Source organism: Dromaius novaehollandiae, chromosome W (genome assembly GCF_036370855.1).
Source record: "Dromaius novaehollandiae isolate bDroNov1 chromosome W, bDroNov1.hap1, whole genome shotgun sequence".
Taxonomy (NCBI): domain Eukaryota; kingdom Metazoa; phylum Chordata; class Aves; order Casuariiformes; family Dromaiidae; genus Dromaius; species Dromaius novaehollandiae.
This window is the reverse complement of record NC_088130.1, coordinates 18,377,377-18,397,946: the sequence shown is the minus strand read 5'-3', so window position 1 is coordinate 18,397,946 and position 20,570 is coordinate 18,377,377. Positions and strand designations below refer to the sequence as shown.

The window sequence follows — 20,570 nt, the reverse complement described above, 5'->3', positions numbered from 1 at the left end:
AAATTTCATTTTTCTTTTCTGTTTTAATAACACAAAGTATTTCACTGAAGAGAAAAAAGCAGGAGGTGAAAAGAGAGAAATGATGAGGAGCACCCATAGAAATTGCAAAGAATTGATGAATAAAGGGAACATCATGCACATAGAAGGGGCTATATAAAGAAAACAGCCCCAAAAAAGAGGAGGGGGCAGGGGGAAAAAAAGTAAAAAGACTCAGCAGCAAAGGCTAACGGACAACTCATAATGGCAGATAGGAATATGACAGGGGTAAGACATATTGAAGACTAAAGAAAATTGTTTCTGGCTAGAATTCTGCACCAATTGCCTGGTTATAATCCTGTTCTCCCACTGCACGCTTCCTACAGGATGAATCACATTTCTTAAGTTCTGTATACTGCTGGTCCTCAGGGGGAAAAAAAAAAAAAAAAAAGAAAGAGAAAAAGAACATTAACAACAACTGAAAATAACACTGTGGAGTCAGAAAAGTCTTCTGACCCCTACTGAAATGATGGCATTAGCCCAGAGGTTACCAGGGCCAACATCCTCCTTCACCTGCCCCATGCCTCAGGCTAAACTCCATATAACAACTAAATGACAAATTCAGTAATGTAGCCTGAAATTCACAGCACTCTTATGCCCAGGGTGCTCCGTTTAAAGATGTTACAGAAGTAGTGCTGGTGTATGCCTCAAATCTATGCTTGGAGGAGGAGAAAACAAAAATCAAAGATTTCTTAAAAACAATGGAAAAGACAAGGAAGAAAAAAAAAATGAGACCACAGGGTTTTTTTAATCTTTGCATTTCCTCTCTCCTTCTGTCTCAGAATAAGGATAAATTAGTAAAAAAGAATTAATTAAAAGAAAAAATAGACTTAGGGAGGTATGGGAAGGAAATAAATGAACAAAACAAAAATGCAATAAATGAAATAAAATGGCAAGAAAATAAAGAAACCACAAATAATGGAACAAATTAACAAGATATTAAAATAGAAAAACAAAGAAAAACATAACAATAAAAGCAACACTATTTGAATTAGGCTTCTATTACTTGAAAGCCCATGCATATCTACAAGGAGAATGTATGTCACTGAAGACGCAGAGCAAAACTTCGGAGAACTATAAAAAGAACATTGCTTACCTGGAAAAAACATCTGATTACCAACAAGGAAAAGTCTCTAGAATAAATAAGAATAAATATAGAATAAATATATGTGCATTTTCCTCAGCCGTAGTCATACTATCAGTGCAATATTACCAGTGGATAGAGTTTACTCTTTTGGGGCACATAAAATTCCCTTGGTCCCTATCTGATCCTCGAGATGGTAGGTTTTGAATGCATTACAGAAGATACTACAGCTATTGTCATTTTCCACTATGCTTTTTATCTCTATTGTCTTTTTTAAGCCTATTTCTTCAAAGTTACCAAGTTACTGTATGCATTTATTGTGTTTATGGCTAAACTTTTTTTCCTTCTAGTAATATGTTGAGGAAATTATTTCCAGTCAGTCTTAGTATTTGCTTCTACTTATGTATAGGAATTCAATATTTGACCCTTCTCTGACCACAAAGCCTCCCGGAAAGACTCTCTCCTCCTAAAAAGTTTTGTCTCTTTGCTTCTTCCTTTCCTGGTTAGCTTTTATTTCTATTTTTTGTAAGCAGCAACAGCAAAACACTCACAGATGCTTATGCCCACCAGCCAGAGCCTGTGACCTCATGTAGATCTTTTACTTCTTTCCATTATTTGCAAGAAAATAAAACCCTGCCAACTGGCATGTCTTAAAATAAATGAAACTTAATTAGTTCTCTTAAAATATATCCCTTAAAATAAAGCAGTATGGAGCAGAAAAATGAATTTTCAGCTTGTCGAAAGTTGGCATTTGCAATATAATGGCAGCAGGATAGGACTTACATGAATTACTCATGTCACATTCTCTTTCCTTTTGTTTGTTTGAGTTATTATTGGTTTCTCAGTTTGCCTGACTGGCATGGTAAGCCGGCTGCAACTTCTGTAAGGCAAGCACTATTCTACCCTACTTCATCTGCTGAAAGCTTGATCAGATTAACCTTTTCCAGTGCATCTTCAGGGAGCTGTCAAAGAAATCTTTGGAGAACTGATGTCCTAGCTTTTCCAAGACCCTGTGATTAAACTCTGTGGCACGTACAACATTAGTAATTCTTACTCTTTTTGTCTGTTTGTTTTCAAATCAAGACTTTAAATGACAAAAATAAGTAAACAGAAATGTGACCTCACTTGCAATTGCAGTGTATGAAGCTACTCAGTCTAATGACAATGCTGCGCACCAAGTTTCCATTCCTACTGAATATTTCACACTCAGTTAATGGGAAATCTGTATACCTTATGCCCATAGTCATGCAGGGACAACATGAAAATAACAATGGTAGAAAAATGCTTGCAGGAAATTTAAAAAGTCAGAAGAAAATTAATTACGGACAAAAATAAAGATGTTTGGAAAAAAAGGAGGAATCTGCTGAAACTAAAGTATAAACTATGAATCTGAAAAACCTGCATCTTTTACAAGGTAGAGCTCATCCTAATCATCAGAGCCAAGAAACAATGGCTTATGGTTCAAATTTCACACCTGTCATACACAGGATTCATGAGATTAGGTATGGGAAAACCAGGATGATTCAACCCTTCAAATAACCATTAGACTTAATTCACACCAACATAATTCTCAAGTTTTTAAATACACAGTTTAAGGTCTGGTGATTCCGAACTGCACTACTAGCAGAAATACCATAGCAAACCTCTGTTTATTATTATTTTAATTACTATTCCAATGCTTATTAGAAAATAAAACTAAGATCACAAGGCCAAAATGATAGTCAATAATTTGGGAGATAACTTTTACTAGTGTATCTTCAATGAGCCTTTAGATTTTTGAAGATTCACCTCATAATCTTAAAGTATGTTTTTATATCTGACAGCACTATGAAAGACTACAGACCCTACTCTGGATTCAGTAAGTCATTTTATTTTTCTCTATACTAAAAGCTGTATAAAAGCCACTGTAAATTTCTGTAGCCTAGTGTTTCATTACACACAAGTGAAAACATCAGTTTTTTATCAATCGTACTTTTGATTTATGAAAAATGATATAAATGGAATTTGTGACATAGAAGAGAAAGGACATATATGAGCAGATCTTTCAAGTTAGACATTATTTCATTTATAAATCAAAATACTAATAGTAACACACTAATGTGTTATACTTCTATTATTTCTCACCTTTCTTCTTTAAATAGTTTACAAAATCCTTCTGTTTTCTGATTCCAATGGATACCATCAAAATGGATGGATTCTGGCTCATGTACAGAATCATCAGATGGATTCTGGCTTACTTACACAAGTCTTCCTGAGATAGATAATGTCATATTCATAAAGAAGGCTCCTTTTCTGAATCAACTTTTATAAATATTTATAACTTTCTAGGATTAAATTACCAGCTATATGGATGAATAATTAGTTGAATATGCACTTCATTGTCAATATATACATAGATTTTATGGAATCCTTCAATTATAGTTTGGTACATAAATATATAAAAAGCCTTGTTTTAAAAATTGCTGATCAGCCAGGCTATTTTACTGATTCTACTAAGAATTATTTGGCTCATCATTTTTCTGAATAAACTAATGACTGGGGCACATATGACTTCAAAGACATAACTTTGAGATGAGATTAAAAAACATTGACTATAGATTAAAGCAACAAGACTTAGAGATGACAAAAACTAACTTTTGGAAACCTTGTCCCTTTTAAAATGTGATTAAGATTAACAATAATTGTAGAGGCTTTAAAATTCCTGAGCAAAAATTTGCAGTAGTGACAATAAGAAGGAAAATGTTTTGAGAAGAAGGTTGCCTATATCAGAATCCTCATGTATGTAATGACATTACCACCCCTTTCAATTATCAAGCTTGTGAGTTATATGCTCTGTTATTTTGAAAGAAAGACGCTCTTTGAACATTTGAAATATAGATCATGAAATGTGTTAAAACTGAAAGCCCTTAAGACCAAAGAATCTTGGAAGACCCTAACTCAGCAACCAGCCTCTATTCAGTCGAGGTACTTCGCTTTAGGAAGAAAGTTAATCATATATTTCAAGTCACAAAAGAATTTAGGATATGCTTAAAAGGAGGGAGGTAGAAGTTTGTTGCAATGGAAAACAAAGAGATGGGCAAACAGGAGCAAAAGAGCAGCTGGTCCCACAAGAACAGAGGAAATGATCAAGTCAGGAACCAGAGTCCAAAAAAAATTGTGAAAAAGATCATTGTGAAAAAGGGAGAATACCCACATTTAAGGGACAAAGCACATGGGGAGGGAGAGGGATTCAACACCGACCAGCAGTGAGTGGGGATTCCGCCAACCAAGAGTCAACATGCCTGTCACCAGAGCAGCTTCAGAGAGCCAAGCAGGTGTCTTCAGAAGTCAACAATACATACATACCTCAAACTGAGTTTGAGTATGGGAGAGTATGGAAGAATGCATTTAGAGAAATTAATACTCCAGGAATTTTTCATACTGGGAGACGTAACTTCTCTCATGGAAGAACAAATGCTAGGAGTTTTGAAAACAGTTTACTTTAACATCATGACCTTAATGCAAATGTAAGGAATGTAGACAACTTGTAAGGTAGGGTTAAATCTTGCTTTCATGAACGGAATAAAAGTATCACCGAATTTTTTGAGGACTGGAGTTCACTATTTCCAGGTCTCCAAATGCAAAAGGCTAGTGCAGGAAGCTGCTTACCCAGTCTCTCTAACTCATTTCAGTGCTGAAGGTTAATCTGAGAAACTCGAGTATTGCGGTGCTTCACTACATGCTCTTCACCAAATTCTAACAGATCAAGCATAACCAAGTAAAACTCTAACTGCTGCCACCACAAAACTGCAATAGGCACTGGCAGATATAGCCAGTGTGTTACTGCTTCAGAGGGACCATGCCACACGCCTATCACACCCCGCACAGCATTGCTTAATTTTAGTGCAGGTAGTTGCTGTCAGTTTTCCCAGGGCTCTCTCTCCAATCACACCACTGCCGGAGCAGTGCCTCAGCTACTGCCAGCTTTACTTTCTTGCTCACTGTTTTTTATCAGTCCTCCCGCAGTTTTCATTTCACCCACTGCTGATGCATCTAATAGTGTTTTTCCATAATGGGCCACACAGGGTGTACTTTGTTACCTCTTGCATCATAACAGATTAGGTATTGCAGCATCGTTAACTGTTTATAGTGCACAGGCACACACCTCTCTCCCTGATGGGTCTTAGATGTAAAATAAAAGAAGCTTGAGAATAAAAAAAAGGGGGAAAAAAACCCAAATTATTAGTAACTGCTCAGCCAAATTCTGTTCTCAATTACATGAATATGCTGTACAGTCATAAAGCAGATTGGCATAGTGACTCCTTGGATACTGTACAGTTTTGGATATTGTACAATACTTACTATTAGCTGTAATTTTCAGAAACAAATTATACTTTTACACAGAATCTTTCACACAGAATCTTCATCAAACAGCAGCATTTTAAGATAATGTAAAGTACTAAAGTTGTATCAAATTATGTAACTTTAAAATGGAACACGGAGGATTTCACTGCAATCTATATAAGAATTACTTAAATAGATTCCACCACTGTTTTCCTTATGAACTTGCTGAAGTATTAAAAAGAGAAGACAGCAAAAATTAGTTTTACAGAGTTCTGAAGTCCCAGGGTAGAGTTTAATTATTCCAACATATGATTCCTCTCTGCAATAAGACAAGAGCAGTGAAAAAAACCAACAGAGATTAAAATAAAGAGATACTGAAAAAGATGATGAAGGAACTGTTAAGTTAATATATATTATTACTTGTCACACATTCTTTTTATTATTTAGTCACATTTCTGTTCAAAGACATACTCCACTGAAGGAAGTTTCATAAAGAGTAATATATTAAATTACCAGGAAAATCAATGAAAAAGGGAAATTATGAATGTTTAATTGTTTATTAAGAGGTAATGACCAAGATGCATGATTCACAGTACTTGCCCATAATCAAATTAAAGTGACACATTCCACCCTGAATTATCCTCAGGGACATCATAATTTCAGTGGAGTTAGACATTCTGTTCAGCTACAACTGTAGTTTGAGTTATGCCTGGGAGATTTGATTTTCAAAACAGAAGAGAGTTAAATCAAGATATTTTTGATGGACAGCCTAACATCTCAAATTAAGTAAGTAATTGAGTATAATACTGAGACAGAAAAATAACTGAGATGTTTTACCACCGGTACCAGGATTTAAGCTGAACTATCTCCCAAGTGAAGACAATATTTAAGCAGAAAGAATGGTGCTTCTCTTAGGGAGAAAAGCCGAAGTAATTAGAGAACAGAGTATTACTGAAAGACAGAAGGCTACGGAAAGTACTGTCTTAGGAGTGGAGGTGAAAAACTCAGTACATTAAACTGAAACTGTTGGTATGGAAGCGTAGCTATTTTCAGTACAAGTTAAAATGTGAGTCAAAAGTATAAAAATAATACATAAGCCATGGCTGTACCATGCTAGACAGTCTCTCACTACTACACACATGCAAACACATGTTCACACATATACAACATCTGTGTACAGCTGAGGAGTAAGTCATCTTCTTTAAGTTTCCTCACACTTTAGAAAAAAATTATTGCAGGCCAGCACAATCCATAATGATATAAATTTCACCTCAGTCACTAAGCTATTTAGGTATTTTGTCTTTCGGTTTTAAACTTTAAAGAACCACAATGGTTATTTGTAAGCATGATTTGTTTAAAACAGTTTCTCCCTTGATATTTTACAGAAAACAACTTCAGCAAATTCAAAATTCTATCCCATAACCCACAGGAGAAAGTAGCTGCTTTGAATCAGGTATTAACAGCTTAGATGTCAATCCTACACAGGTTTTCCTATATGCTTCAATTTATAAATGAAAATAGACCAACTGAATATGTAGCACATAAAGGTAAGAATTTGTGAAAGTTTTAAGATCATAGCCATAGCTAGCAATATAAAGCATCAAACCTACGCCAGATGATGCAGCTAGAACGGGGACTGTAACTTCCATTTTTTCCTCACATTTTTACAGGGCTATAACTATTAACCTAGTTCTCTTTACTAAATTTGATGTTCCATTTCAGCTATAAAAATTAAGTATTTTACACTTTTCTAAGTCATTTTAGAATTTAGTTTTGTTAATATGAACCCAAACCTTTTACAGAAGAGTCCAAGGAAAGACAAAACCAACGTAGTTAACCTGCAGCTCACGGAGTTTCCAATACATGCTCTCCAGAGCAGGCAAAAAGGTTGTGGTGGCCAGGCCCTACTCTTACCTGCGAATGTAGGATTCATCTTCAGTCATCCACAGAGTTGCATGTTCCTTCTGCGGCCCAGCACCATGCTGCACGAAGCGTCCATGACCCGCCAGCCCCAAAAGCAGGCAAATGGTCATGTCTTCTCCACTTGCACGGTTCTGAATGACAGGTGATGAAGCAATCACATGCATGAACGATCCTTACAGTTTTACATTTCAAAAGTTATTTGCAAATTACATAAAAAGTAGCTTAAATTATATATATAATATATATATTTTACAAATAATAAGAAAGGCTGCTCTAGAGCCCAACACTTCCAAATCATTCAGTATGGTAAGATAGCTCACAGATATGGTCAGATAGCTCAAAGACAGAGGTCAAAGGCAATAATAAATGCAATAGCTACAAAGATGCCACTTTGCACTGAACGTACGAACTAGAATCTGCAGCCATTCTTCTTACTACATACATTAAAAAGTAGCAGCAGAGAGAAAAGTTGTTGGGTTTCTTGTTACCTTCTCTGCTGGACTTAGTTCAGTAGGGCAGAACTAGGCAGGATAGATTCTTGTATTTTACTTTATTCTTTTAATATAAAAATGGCACTAGATAGTTTTCACAGCTAATAGGAACTGAAGTTTCACAAACTGATATAGTTTATACTGTACACTTTTTATTATATTTGGTAACAGATGTAGCTTGAAGCCTCCCTGAAATAAAAAGCACCTTTACAGTAGATGTATTATTAGCCCTGACAGGGATTCTTCAGGAAAAATAATGGTATCATATCTTACAACCTATTCAGATGCTTAGGTAACAACTGCAAAAGCACCTATGGCATTTACTGTAAAGCCATTAGCATTCCAGTTAGTGCCTTTTCTTTCAACATATGTTGAGCTGTCTTGAGGAAATAATCATTTTAAAGCTGAGTACGTCTGTTCAGTGTTAGGAGTATGGCAGAGGAAGAAATATTTCTTTAAAAGTCTTTCTTTTTAGAAGTGAAATCAAGTGTATACAAAAAAAATTCAGATCATTTTTGTTGGAAGCTCAATGCAAATATTAGTAAGAGGTTCATAAAGCTGTTAGAATAGCAATTATAAATAAAAGCAGCTTTATATTATGACAAGTATGTCAGGCTTTCAAACAGAGATGCATCACAATTTCAAAACATTTTAATTCATGTAACAGGTTATATTAGGTAAAATTTAAACACAATTACTGTAATAATTTTACCAACAGCTACAGTTGAGATTATAGATAATCTTAATAAACTACTGCTTACTGGAAAAGGATAGATCAACACATCCAGTGGAAAATGTCTTGCCATTAGCTCAACTGAAGTCAAGAAACAACAATAATAACCCTTCAACGAAATGATTAAACACCAAAAAAACCAGACTGCCAAGGCACAGAATTTGTGAACAATTTGATCTGAAAAAATACTCTTATGAATTATAAATGCATCAACATAAGTTTGTAATCAGTCACTGACTAATAACACGAAGCTTAAAAATTAACCTTATTATTCTTAATGAATAATTTAAGGCAACTCTACCATTTCATTTTTGCAGACAATTATACCATTCTGTAACTTTTACTTTGTACTGTGTTCTTACGTGTTCTTTGTTCTGTCACGTTATAAAACCTTCCTTGGCAAATAAGCCATAAATTATCCTTACTTTGCAACACTACCTCTCATTTTTTTCACGTACCCTCATATTTAATGGTATATGTTTAAGAAACTATAATACAATCCAAATTTAAAAAGATTCCTGCAAAATAAAGTCTAACCTTTTCCCAACAGTTCATTACAAGCTCAGAAACCATTCCCTGACTGTTTCAGTATACTGCAAATCCAGAGCTTAAGGATGATCATCATTAGATATTATTTAGAAGTATTTGAATGCATACATAGACAGGCAGAGCACTGCACTGTGCAGAACATGATAATCATTATCATCATTCTAAATCCATCTCCTACCTGATCCCTCTTTGGCCACTAATTATTTGAACAATAATCAGCTCTATTGGGGATTTTCCAATTAAACAGCTTTCTGTCAGAAAATGCTGATTAACTGAAACCAAAGCCATTTGAGAAAAAGTACATTTTTTTTTTTTAATCACACTGATGTTGGGAAAGAAATTTCAATCGCCAAACAACTATTCTGCAGATGAAGCACTCACTCTTCTGGCCCAAGTGCTCGTGGCGCGAATACTGAAAGTCTAGCAATGCAAAGCTTGAAGAAGAGAGACGTACGTAAAATGGGGAAAGATGAAAGTCTCTTTATCTATTACCATAAGAAATAAGGAGTTAGTGTTCTTTCTGTCTCGCTTGAGCTTAGCAGTTAGCTTAAAACAGCTTATGTTTCATCACGTATTAGGCAGAATTGGTAAACAAGATCAGCAATTAGAAAGCAAAACAGTTAGACAGCAAAACAAGATCAACACCTAAGATCTGCTACTAAATAGTGGTGATAAAGGGTCAGAAGCTACAATCTTTTGATCCTCTGGAATCTTTTGAATCCTCTTTAACTTCACTAAGAGCCTGCATGAAAGGAAACTTCTAAAACCCAATAAGCCAAAGACGAGAGAGCATCTCACCAACAGAAACATCTTGCCAAAAGAAACGTTGATCAATAGGGAAGTCTTTGCGTACTTACAGTATTAGTCCTACAGATTGCAGTCAGTTATGTTAAATAAACTTTTGCCTTCACTGGTGGCCCACAGCCTCAACTTTCTTGAAACAGAAATGCTTCTGTCAGCACTCCTAACACGAGTAATGCAAGTAAGGAAGTGCATCCTATGGCAGCCACTCCAACTGCCAGGTAGTTAAACTGTTCGCCTCAGATGGATTCCTATTATTCCATTCTCCTCCACTTTCATAAACATGAGAGAAAAGTTGATCTCTGATCAGTTAAAAAATTAATTATTTCTGCAGAATGCAACACCTCCAATAAATGCTGCATACCACTAAATAGCCGTGGATAAGAAGTCAAATGTGAATGGCCAAAGCTCAAGGACCTGCTCTGAATCTAGGTACTTGTCTTTCTTCCTAAATCCTCCGCCCAAACATGCCCATTAACATTTTTAAAATCTTTCAATTTTGCATATTTTCGATGAGAAATGTTTGGAAATCTTCCAGAATCATGCAGGACAAGAAAACCATTTTCTACTTATCTTCAGTTAAAAATACGAATAATTTTTTCACAGTATTGTGGGGATTCATTTCCACTGTTCAATATTTTGCCTTGTAGCACAGGAGTATCATAGCCTTAACATGGCCAACAGCCAAGCACACTGCAAACAGAGACCAATTACAATGATTTGTGGAGATTAGGGCAATACAAACAGAAAAAGCACGTAATGAGGCTTGACACAGGCCATGGGTTAGCAACTGACAGGAGAGCAGTATCTGAAACTGCTGAAAAAGTACCCACAACATCAGTGCGGGTCTATGGATTGGCAGCCAGTGCTGACATTTGTCTACAAAACTCTTCGGCAGAAGAGGCAGGGAGGAATACTGTTATGCAGATGTCGAAAACCATGGAAGAGCAGGGTGCCCAAAGAGGAACCGCTACATGTCAGAGCAGAGCTACCACCCACAAGCCCGACACTGAGGCTGCCTGGAAGGAACACAGACTGCAACTCCATTTAACGCGATAAAAATACTGGATACTTATGCGGGAAAAAAAATGCCTAGTTCAGCTGATGCAGAATATTGCGATTAATTAGTTGGTTTGGAAGAACTTCCATAAATATAATTTCAATGTAATCTTACACTGGTTGTATATTTATTTTTTCCATAGGACAGTCATGTAGTCATCATCACTGCTGGCTAGATGAAACACCACAGTTTTCCTTGTGGTAGTGAGTTATAAAGCTGCAGTAGTAAAAATTATTTTCTCTGTTTTGGGGAAAAATTGGGAACATATCATAAAATGTATTATCTCCAATTTATGTTTAAAACTTTCAATGCAGTTTCATAAATGTAAATACATTATTCTCAATCTTTCACATCCTTTGTGTACTTGGGAATAAGAGTTTCATGGCCTTCATTTCCTGTTGCTTCCTTTTACTAATTCCAATTGCCAGTTTAGAAATAAAACATTAAGCAACAGCAGTTACATCTGAAGTTAATCTGTAAGACAAACTGTGTTCCAATTCTGAAGCCACACTGCAGCAGATGTAAGCCCTTCAAGAAGGCTGAAGGACGGGCTTTGATTTACATTTTATTTTACCTTCTATTTTCAGGATTGAAAAACAAAACAAGATGGCAGTTAAATACAGGAAAGTCTACATCTAGATCAACACTTTCTTCCTTTTTTTTCCTGGAGCTTGATCTCCCTAGAAATTCAAGGACCATCACCAAGTCTCCCGTTATCTCATGACCACTCACCAGAAAACGATTCTTGCTGTTCCTTTTTCCTTCATCTTTGTAGGCACAGAAATAGTCTCTTCTCAGTCCCCTTGCAGTAAGCAGCAGTTATTGACTGTGCAAAACAAAACATTTCACATGTATAAAATCATGAGGAAAAAAATGAACAAATAAACCTTCGAACTTTTAAAATCAGTAACTTTCATTAAAAGATTTTATTGGCCAAATTCTGTAGTCCTAACTCCCATAGGAAAATTTCTCACCAATTTCAGTGGTGTTTTTACCTGAGAGAGAGAGAAAAAAAAGGTTTTACCTTTTCTTACAAGAATTTTTTTTTAATTGGTTTGCTTTTATATGCAGCTTTACTAAATGCTGAGAAACTTAGAGGAGAGTAAACATTCGTAAGTCAGATAGAGTTTAGTACAGCAGAGATGAAGACAAAAATTGAAAAGTGTTATACCTCAGAACATTTATAGTTTTTTTTCCCCTCTCATTGTGCTTCCCAGGACACCAGGGGTGTTTGAAGAATTCAGTGTACGTTTCGATCTTGCTCAAAGTAACTCTATCTCCTTGAAAAACAGTGCTGAGATTTTGCTTTTCCCTTCCTCTTCTCCCCTTAAACCACCCACCTTATGCGACACAGTTGAGTAAGAAAAAGCAGCAGCAATCTAGCCTCAAAATGTCAACATTCAATGCCTGTTATAGAACAAACACAGAACAGAAAGGTTTTATAATAAAATTTAAACTAACTATAGTCATACTGCAGAGCTCCAATAGTAAATCTCAGTGTTGGTATTATAGTGGTAGGACACAGGCTGCTTAGTCTACTGCGACTGTAGCCCTGAGCTGTGGTTTAATGGTGATTACACAGGGAGTTGGCACAAACTGGTTAATACTCGCAGAGCTGGGCGTTAGCGTCATAGCCTGGAGAAGCAGAGCAAACTAGAGCTGCTGTGGCATTAACAGTTATTGTGCTGCAAGGTTGTATAGCAATTAGTGGATGGAGGGTATGATCCTGATATACAGCAAAGTTATGATTTAAAAAAAAAAAAAAAAAAAAAAAAAAAAGATTTGTATTTGTTTTTAATTAATTCCCTTCCAGCCCAAAGCTGTCAGGGCAAATGCCTTGTAGGAAGGCATTCTGCCTCCTTCTTTCTCTCTCCCTCTTCTTTCTTGAGACCTGGCAATTTCAGAAGTGGTATCAGAAAAATAAAATAGAAGCTAATTCTCTAAGCAACCAGCTTAAGAAATTTTCCATAAATATTATTTATGTTATCCCACACTGAAAGTCACAAAGTGACATCTCATTACACTCCCCTCAGAGCCATCCACCACTTTCACACAAATAAAGTAATTCCTTTTCCCTAAAAGCATGTGATTTTTTTTTCCTTCCTTAGTTAAATCCCTACTCATTTTGTCCTTCCCCATAACTCATTAGTCCCCCAACAATATTTTTTAACCTGTTATACTGTTCCCAGTCCAGTCATTCAATTCTTGCCATTTCTCCTTTAATCCTTTCTCTGCCTCAAGGTTCAGATTTAGATTGGACCAAGGAAAACTCCAACTATGATAAGGATTTATTCTGCTAACAGCTTGTACCTCTTAGGTCAAAGCCACAAGCTTTTATCAGTTGCACAGTTAGAATCATAGGGCAGAAAGGGACCTTGAAAGGTCCTCTGGTGGCTGATCCTGCCCCAGGACAACATCAGCAAAATGCCTACATCATTCACAACAGTCTATACTTTTCTCAAAAACCTCCAGCAACAGAGATTTCATAGCACCCCAGCCAAAACACTGCAATGCTTAACAGTCCTAACTATTAGAAAAATTTTCCTTATGTCTAACCTAAAACTCCCTTGCTGAAATTTAAACCAATTATTTCTTGTCTTACCTACACTGGACATGGAGAAGTGATTACTCTATTTCTTCTCTCTCTCTGAAGCAGGCTTTTACAATTTTTAAGACTGTTATTAGGTCTCTTTTCAGTTGCCTTTTTTACCGACTAAAAACCCTCAATTCATTCACTCTTTCCTTCTGTTTTCTAGATTTGGTTCTTTAACAGTTGTTGATGTCCTCTGGAATTTTCTTCTGTTGATCGACACCCTCCTTGAAGAAACATCCTTTAAAACTTGGTGACATTGCCTGACGTACTTGCCTTGGTGTCATCCAAAAGTTTAATAACAATGCTTTCTATTCTATTAATCCCCCAACAGTTTATTGGGGTACCAAATCTACCAGATCTATGAGACACACACCTGGCGTCCCTTTAAATACACAGTGGCAGTTTAAAAAGGATTTTTTTTTCCTTTTATTTGCAGCTTGTCAACAATCTCTTGACAGCAAAAGAAAAAATATCACTATTTTTGGAAGCTCCAGGAATCCTTAAGTAGCTGCCAGAATTAAAGTAAGTTGATTAAATCATTAGATGTTTGCCTTGACAATGATGCATGTCTTCTGTCTGTTACCTTATTCAGAAGGCTAACCATCACCACCTTTCTTGAAAAGACCTCTCACATAACCTGTCTTTTACGCTACTCAAGGGGAAGCTCCGCAGTAAACCTTATTGATTTTAAATCATTCAGTGATGGAGTTTTCCATCACAGCTAAAATCCCAAAGACTGGTCAGTCCTTTTCCAGAGGGCGATGCTGAATCTCAACTACAACATTTTTAGATCCTTTAGCTTGAAATGCGGTCAAAGAAAATGGAAATTCGCCACCACAACTGAATAAAAAGAGGGAAGAAAAAGAGTTCTCATGTTAAATCCTGAAATACAAGGTGAAACCTGCCTCCACTTCCTAGACCTTTCAGAGGAAGAAGTAGTCAAGGACTGCAGTGACCCCCAAGGCCAACTGGCAGGAGATACCTATGTGAGCTCTTTGAAGCACTTGGTTGTGATTGAATGCTCTTTAACTAACAAAATAAAAGTTTGCATTAAGCTTTTCTCCTGTTACTTTGAAGTCTTCACCATCCTCTCCAAATAATTAACATGCAGATACAAGGTGTAGGGGTGAGAATGATACTTTAACTAGTCTCCTAAAAGTATGTATTTCTTACTTTCTGAATTTATTTGTAGGTAGTTTTGGGTGAAGAAGCTGCTACTCTATATGATGAAGCCATTCCTCCCTTTGTGGAAACAGTAGAAAATGAAGGAATAACAACAAGAAAAATGATGCATTAAAGTAAATATAAATTATGACATGGGCCACAGAGGAAGGGAAATATACAAACCCAAGCAAGAATCTGTGGCCTGTTGACTCTGCCTTCAAATAACTAAATACCTTACTCAGAAATAACAAACCTTTCTGATCCTACACGCCAAATACCAAAATTTCGTATTTCCAAGACCCTCAAACTGCCTATTACATACCCATCTCCTGTTTTACAGAGGAGAAACAGCAATGTTCGTGTGAGAGCAGCACCGCTCCCCATGACCCCCACGCCTCTCGGAGGCAGCCTCCATGGCCCGGAGGCGCCACAGTCCTGCAGCCAAAGCGAGATTTATGCTGCCTGCAAACCACACAGCTCACCAGGGCTGCAGCTTGCCTGTCCCTGGCTACGGCTCATCTGCATAGCTGCCTTCCTCAAGTCCCCAGATTTTGCTGGAGAGCCCTCTCATTTGCCTTTTCTCTGCTTCCAGCTCACCGTCTGCTCCTTCACTCAGCTAATAAAAACCCAGCCCCCGGCACTTCCCTGAAGCCCTGCAAGCTCCCTCAAAGGCTGGATGCCAAAAGCAAGGTAAGTTTTGATTGACTGGCCAGGGGAGAGAGGAAAGCCACCTCTGCCACTGCAGGCAGTGCTGGCAGACGCCCCACAAGTCCAGCCGGAGGGAGCAAAAGGGGCTTCGGTAGCTACAGGGCAGTGACGTCTTTCCCCCCTGCCTCCCAAAGTGGTTTCTCGTCATCAACAAGGCCAATTATAGTATATATTTAATCTAGGTGCTTGAGCTAGTATCACAACACCTACCTTTCCGATGCCTCCATGAAGATTAGGAAAAAGAAATCACCTCCACAGAGGACTTGAGTCCTGGAAAAACAGAATCAGCCACTTCATCTACTGGACTACAAAGAAGTTGGTTAGATTTATTTTACTTTGTATTTTTTGCCGAGAAAAAAAGAGAGGACCAGGATATCACTTGTAATAAAATAATAGTAAAAAGGCAGGTGCATCATTCTCCTTGGTAATATAACCCACTTCACTTAAGCTTTGTGTGTGATTTCACTATGGTCTAGCAATAAAATATGGGGCTTATCCTATTACCCCATTAATCATCGTAATACTGAGAAAGCAATATAAATTGCATACAGTAGAGTTAGGACTACACTGCTGTGTAGCAGGAAATATACTGCCTGGTTTCCTTGGTGATTTCTTCCATGTCAACAACAGAAGCAAACACTGCAATGTATTTCTGAGAAAAATAAAATTAACCTGACCAACAGATTTCATTTGCAGTACTTCATCAAGAAGATGCACAGTGCACCAATATTAACAGAGCTATTCTTAAGTTATGCAAACCTTCACAAAAGCAGAATTTGGCCCAAAATATATCCTTGCTGAAGTTGACTAATATATTTTTTAATATTTGAAAAATCTGTCATATTACATAATCAGCAAACATCTGACCAAGTCTACTAATTATTAAAGAATAATGCTATGCAAATGGGAGAGAACATATCTGTGTTCTGCCATCTCATTATCTTCATATTTATAATGTATCTGGGCAAGTATTAATTGGCTGCTGCATTAATTTTTAGAAATCAGCCATTCTCATACATAGATTAAAACTCTGGATACTATTAAGGAGCACATAGATTTTTAGCTTCGAGCAATGTCTTTTCATTTTAATGGCTTTAAAATAGATACTTTTGCAATTTATATTACAGCCTACAGAGAAACGGTAGCTTAATGACATCATATAAAGATTATCTATTTAAAACATTGCAACCACAAGGAAATTTATACAGATACGTTTTACAATATCACAAATTTTATTACAATATACCTTTGAAAGTGATGAGCTTCACTTAAGGAAAAGAAAGAAGAAGAAGAAATTAGTAGAATTGATACTCTAAGGCTAGTTCCTCTACCTGGTTAAACCTAAGTGTATCATTTCATTCAAAATGGATCCCCACTGAAGAAAATCCTGTAATAGGATCTACCTCTGAGTTGTTATGCCAGTGGAACACAAAAGAAGAAATGTCAAAATAAAGTTTATTTATTCATTAACTTTATATATATAAATATACATAGTATGTATACAAACACACACATATATGTGTGCACGTGTTTCACAGCTGGTGGATCTTATGAAGAGTAAGACCAGGGCTGCGGTCCCTAAAGAACTTAGTCATTAAGTTCACTACTGGGTTCTGGAAGTCTTCACATATTAGACACACACTAATCCATAGAAAATAAAATAAAATAAAATAAAATAAAATAAAATAAAATAAATAAAATAAAATAAAATAAAATAAAATAAAATAAAATAAAATAAAATAAAATAAAATAAAATAAAATAAAATAAAATAAAATAAAATAAATAAAATAAAAAAAATAAAATAAAAAAATAAAATAAAATAAAATAAAATAAAATAAAATAAAATAAAATAAAATAAAATACTTAGAGTTGACTGACGCACTGTAATACTAAAGGAAGGTACTAAATAAAAAAAAAGAAATCTTTTCCTGATGATGGCATTTCTCTATTTTTGTAAACTGGTAGGCAATGCGTGATAAAGCATATTTCAGGAAGTGACTGCTGTATAATGCCCCCAAGAAAAATCACAGTTAAAAAAAAAAAAAAAGAAAAGAAAGAAAAGCAGGGACTGACTCTGAAAAAGAACCATTTGGAAGGCAAATACATAATAATGCATGTTATTTCTCACCTTATCACATAGCATCAATGTGTCAACATCAGCTTTTCAGCATTCACCTTGGACATGGTCACCTCATTTTCAAATATTATGATGATTTGGTTCTTTCACCTTTGGAGGATGGATTTAAGGTATGTTAAAAAGTTAGGCTTTGGTATCTCAAGCAGGATAGCCAAAATAAAAGCATTCAAAATCCTCCTTCAAAGCTTTGCCTTGTTCCATAGGAGCATTTTTCTGTTTTGCAAGCATTTTTCACACCTTCTAAGTTACCTCTTTTGCTCCTCAGCCACCATAATTCCACTGGAAACATCATCTGGATTTTATACTCCCTTTTCCCTTTATCCCAAAGGGCACTCTCCAATTTCGGCTTGCAGTAAAATTAAATTGCCATCTGTTAGTATAGCAAAGAATTGCTTCTCATGTAAAATATGGCATACAGAAAAATGAAAGACCATGCATCTTTATTTAATCCTTAATATTATTAGATAAAATCAACAATGCATATTATTTCTGATTTCCCAGAAGAAAAATCTCTCTATTCCTAAGAGCATCTTTCCTTTTTTTTTCCCAATTAAATTTAATCAATTTTAATTACGTATTCCATGGAAGCAGAGGGATACCATATCACTTGAATAACATAAGAGAGATTTTATACCCAAGATGGCAACCAGCCCACAACATGGACACTGTCATTTACCTCATTTGCTTCAAAAACTTCTTTCCCATGTGATCTCATCTTTAATTTCCCCTTAACATGCCTCTGCTTTAGCAAATTAGGGCAGGTACTGCAATACAGAATACTACTTTAAACTTTACAAAACAATTAAAATATGTTGTACTTATAACTTATGAAAGTAATATAGAATTATTAATACTTACCCATATTTGTTTTGTTTGCCCTACGATTACTGCTCAGCTGAAGACAGGGAGGGCAGAAGGGTGGTGGATGTAAGCATTTGGAGATGGATGCCTTGTAACAGTTTGTGCACTCCTCTTTGTGAAGGGCCAAGAGTATCATTTCCAGTGTCAACTAATAATAACTTGGTGTTGTTGACTGTAGATAAATCAAAGAAGAAAAGAAAACAACAATCAACTACCCAAAACAAAAGAGTATCTTGGTCCATAAACATATACAACATACACTGTGTATATATTTCCAGTGATGTACTTCAGCATATGCTGAAGTACTTTACCAAGTAGCCCCAATCATTTTAAAGGGACAATTATTTCCCCAGTAATGGCGGAATATATCTGAGATAAAAGAAGTATTTAAGGCAGGGGAGGTTGGGCAAAGGAGATAAAGCCAGTTATGAGCAGACTCAGACTCACCAGTACCTAGTCCTAGCTGATATATTTACATTTAATACTGCCAGTATTTTTCTAAACGTAATGCAGAGAACAGGACAGCGGTATTCTCTGTTCAAAGTAATATTAGATCTCATTTCTCTGTTCATACAAAATACTTATGAATGACATTACATTGAAAAATAAATTACTGGAATAAATTTCTCTCATTAGTAGAAATGTTCTTTTTTTTTTTCTTTCTTTTTTTTTTTTTTTAATGAAAACATCTGCCAAAGAGGAGTGAACTACCAGCCAATATACAAACCACCACGCTGGTTTGTATTCAGCTCTGGCTGACATCATGTATAACTTCTGAATTCATTCAGAAAGCCTGAAAACAGGTGTCAGCAGAATAAAGTTCAAATTTACAAGGAAGAAACACCATTTCCAAGGAGCATGCAATCAGAACAACCTAACTGAATCAGGGACAGGTGATAAAATTACATGTGAAGCATAAAATAGCTGAGTCTGACTACAGCACTTCTGGAAAGACAGAGCTTAATCAAGCAACCTCACATCTCTTAGAGGAAGGACTACAGTAAAGTGGGCCTCCACATGGCACTATGTAACAGGACAAGCCTTCTTAAAAAAGACAGTCCAGGTAAAATAGTGCAGGAAATTTCAGTTATGATGATAGCAAAAATAATACTATAAGATAAGAGTGAAATGAATGCCACAAAGATTAGACAATGTAAGCTGTTACTAAGAAGTGCAAGAGAAAATAATAGTAATAATGTAGTGTGTGGCTTGAGGAGAAAAGGTAGGCAGAAAGGACAAAAGAAAAAACAAACAAAACCTTACCCCTACTCCCCTTGAAAAAGGCACTTCCTTAAAATAAATAGGGCAGCAAAAGAGACCAAATACATGCCCAAGAATAATTAAAAATGAAAAAAAAGTAACAGTATTTGTACTGAATCCTAGATGCTTGAACTACAGATGACATCAGTTACTTTACATCTGCATCTACAAAGTCTTAAAAGGAGGAGAAATGATTACCCAACAAATCAAACCAAGAACTTGAAGATCTGCATCTCAAAAGACAGTTAAGCACTTGAGTTCCTCTACTCTACTGAAGAAGATGCAAGCTCCCCTGAAAGATAATTAAGCTCCTTTGAAAGATAATTAAAAGAAGAAAATCCAAAATGTGTGTGTGGCCATGCACGGAACGCACACATACACCTCTTGATTGCCACAGTACTACAAACCTAGCTCAAAGGTATGTCCTCTCCTCATTCAGGATCTAGAGCCCACTCCTAAGCATAGGAATATATAGAGGTACTACTTGAAAGAACTGAAGGGTCAAACTTTGCTGCAGCAAAACCAGAGGGAAAACCCATTTTTGCCAAAAAAAGCCTTGTGGAAGAAGCAAATACGAAATAGCAAGCCTAGTTCTGTTGTCATCTTCTTCAGCATGAGCGCAATGTCCAAACGTAGACTTCACCTTCTGTACTCTAAAGGAAATTCCAACACTCAAACACATTTGTTAACAGACTATTTTATTAACACTCCAAGACTATGCTCCCTGCTGCAAGTAAATAGCCTAGACCTCAGGTTCAAAGTCAGAGCATTTGTATAAAACTCCTTCTTTGTCTTACAGCACAGTGCTATTTCCACAGTGCCATCATCCTCTTGACAGTCACGGCC

At 36.2% G+C, this 20,570-nt stretch overlaps 1 long non-coding RNA gene across 1 annotated transcript; it reads right to left on the bottom strand.

The window, feature by feature from the left end:
- Positions 1 to 1,091: 1,091 nt before the first annotated feature.
- Positions 1,092 to 15,806, bottom strand: LOC112978794 (uncharacterized). The gene is made up of 4 exons (XR_003258018.2): positions 15,676 to 15,806; positions 11,733 to 11,826; positions 7,358 to 7,497; positions 1,092 to 1,169 (listed from the first exon to the last, which is right to left on the bottom strand). It is a non-coding gene; the product is annotated as an uncharacterized LOC112978794 (long non-coding RNA).
- Between the last annotated feature and the right edge of the window lie 4,764 nt (positions 15,807 to 20,570).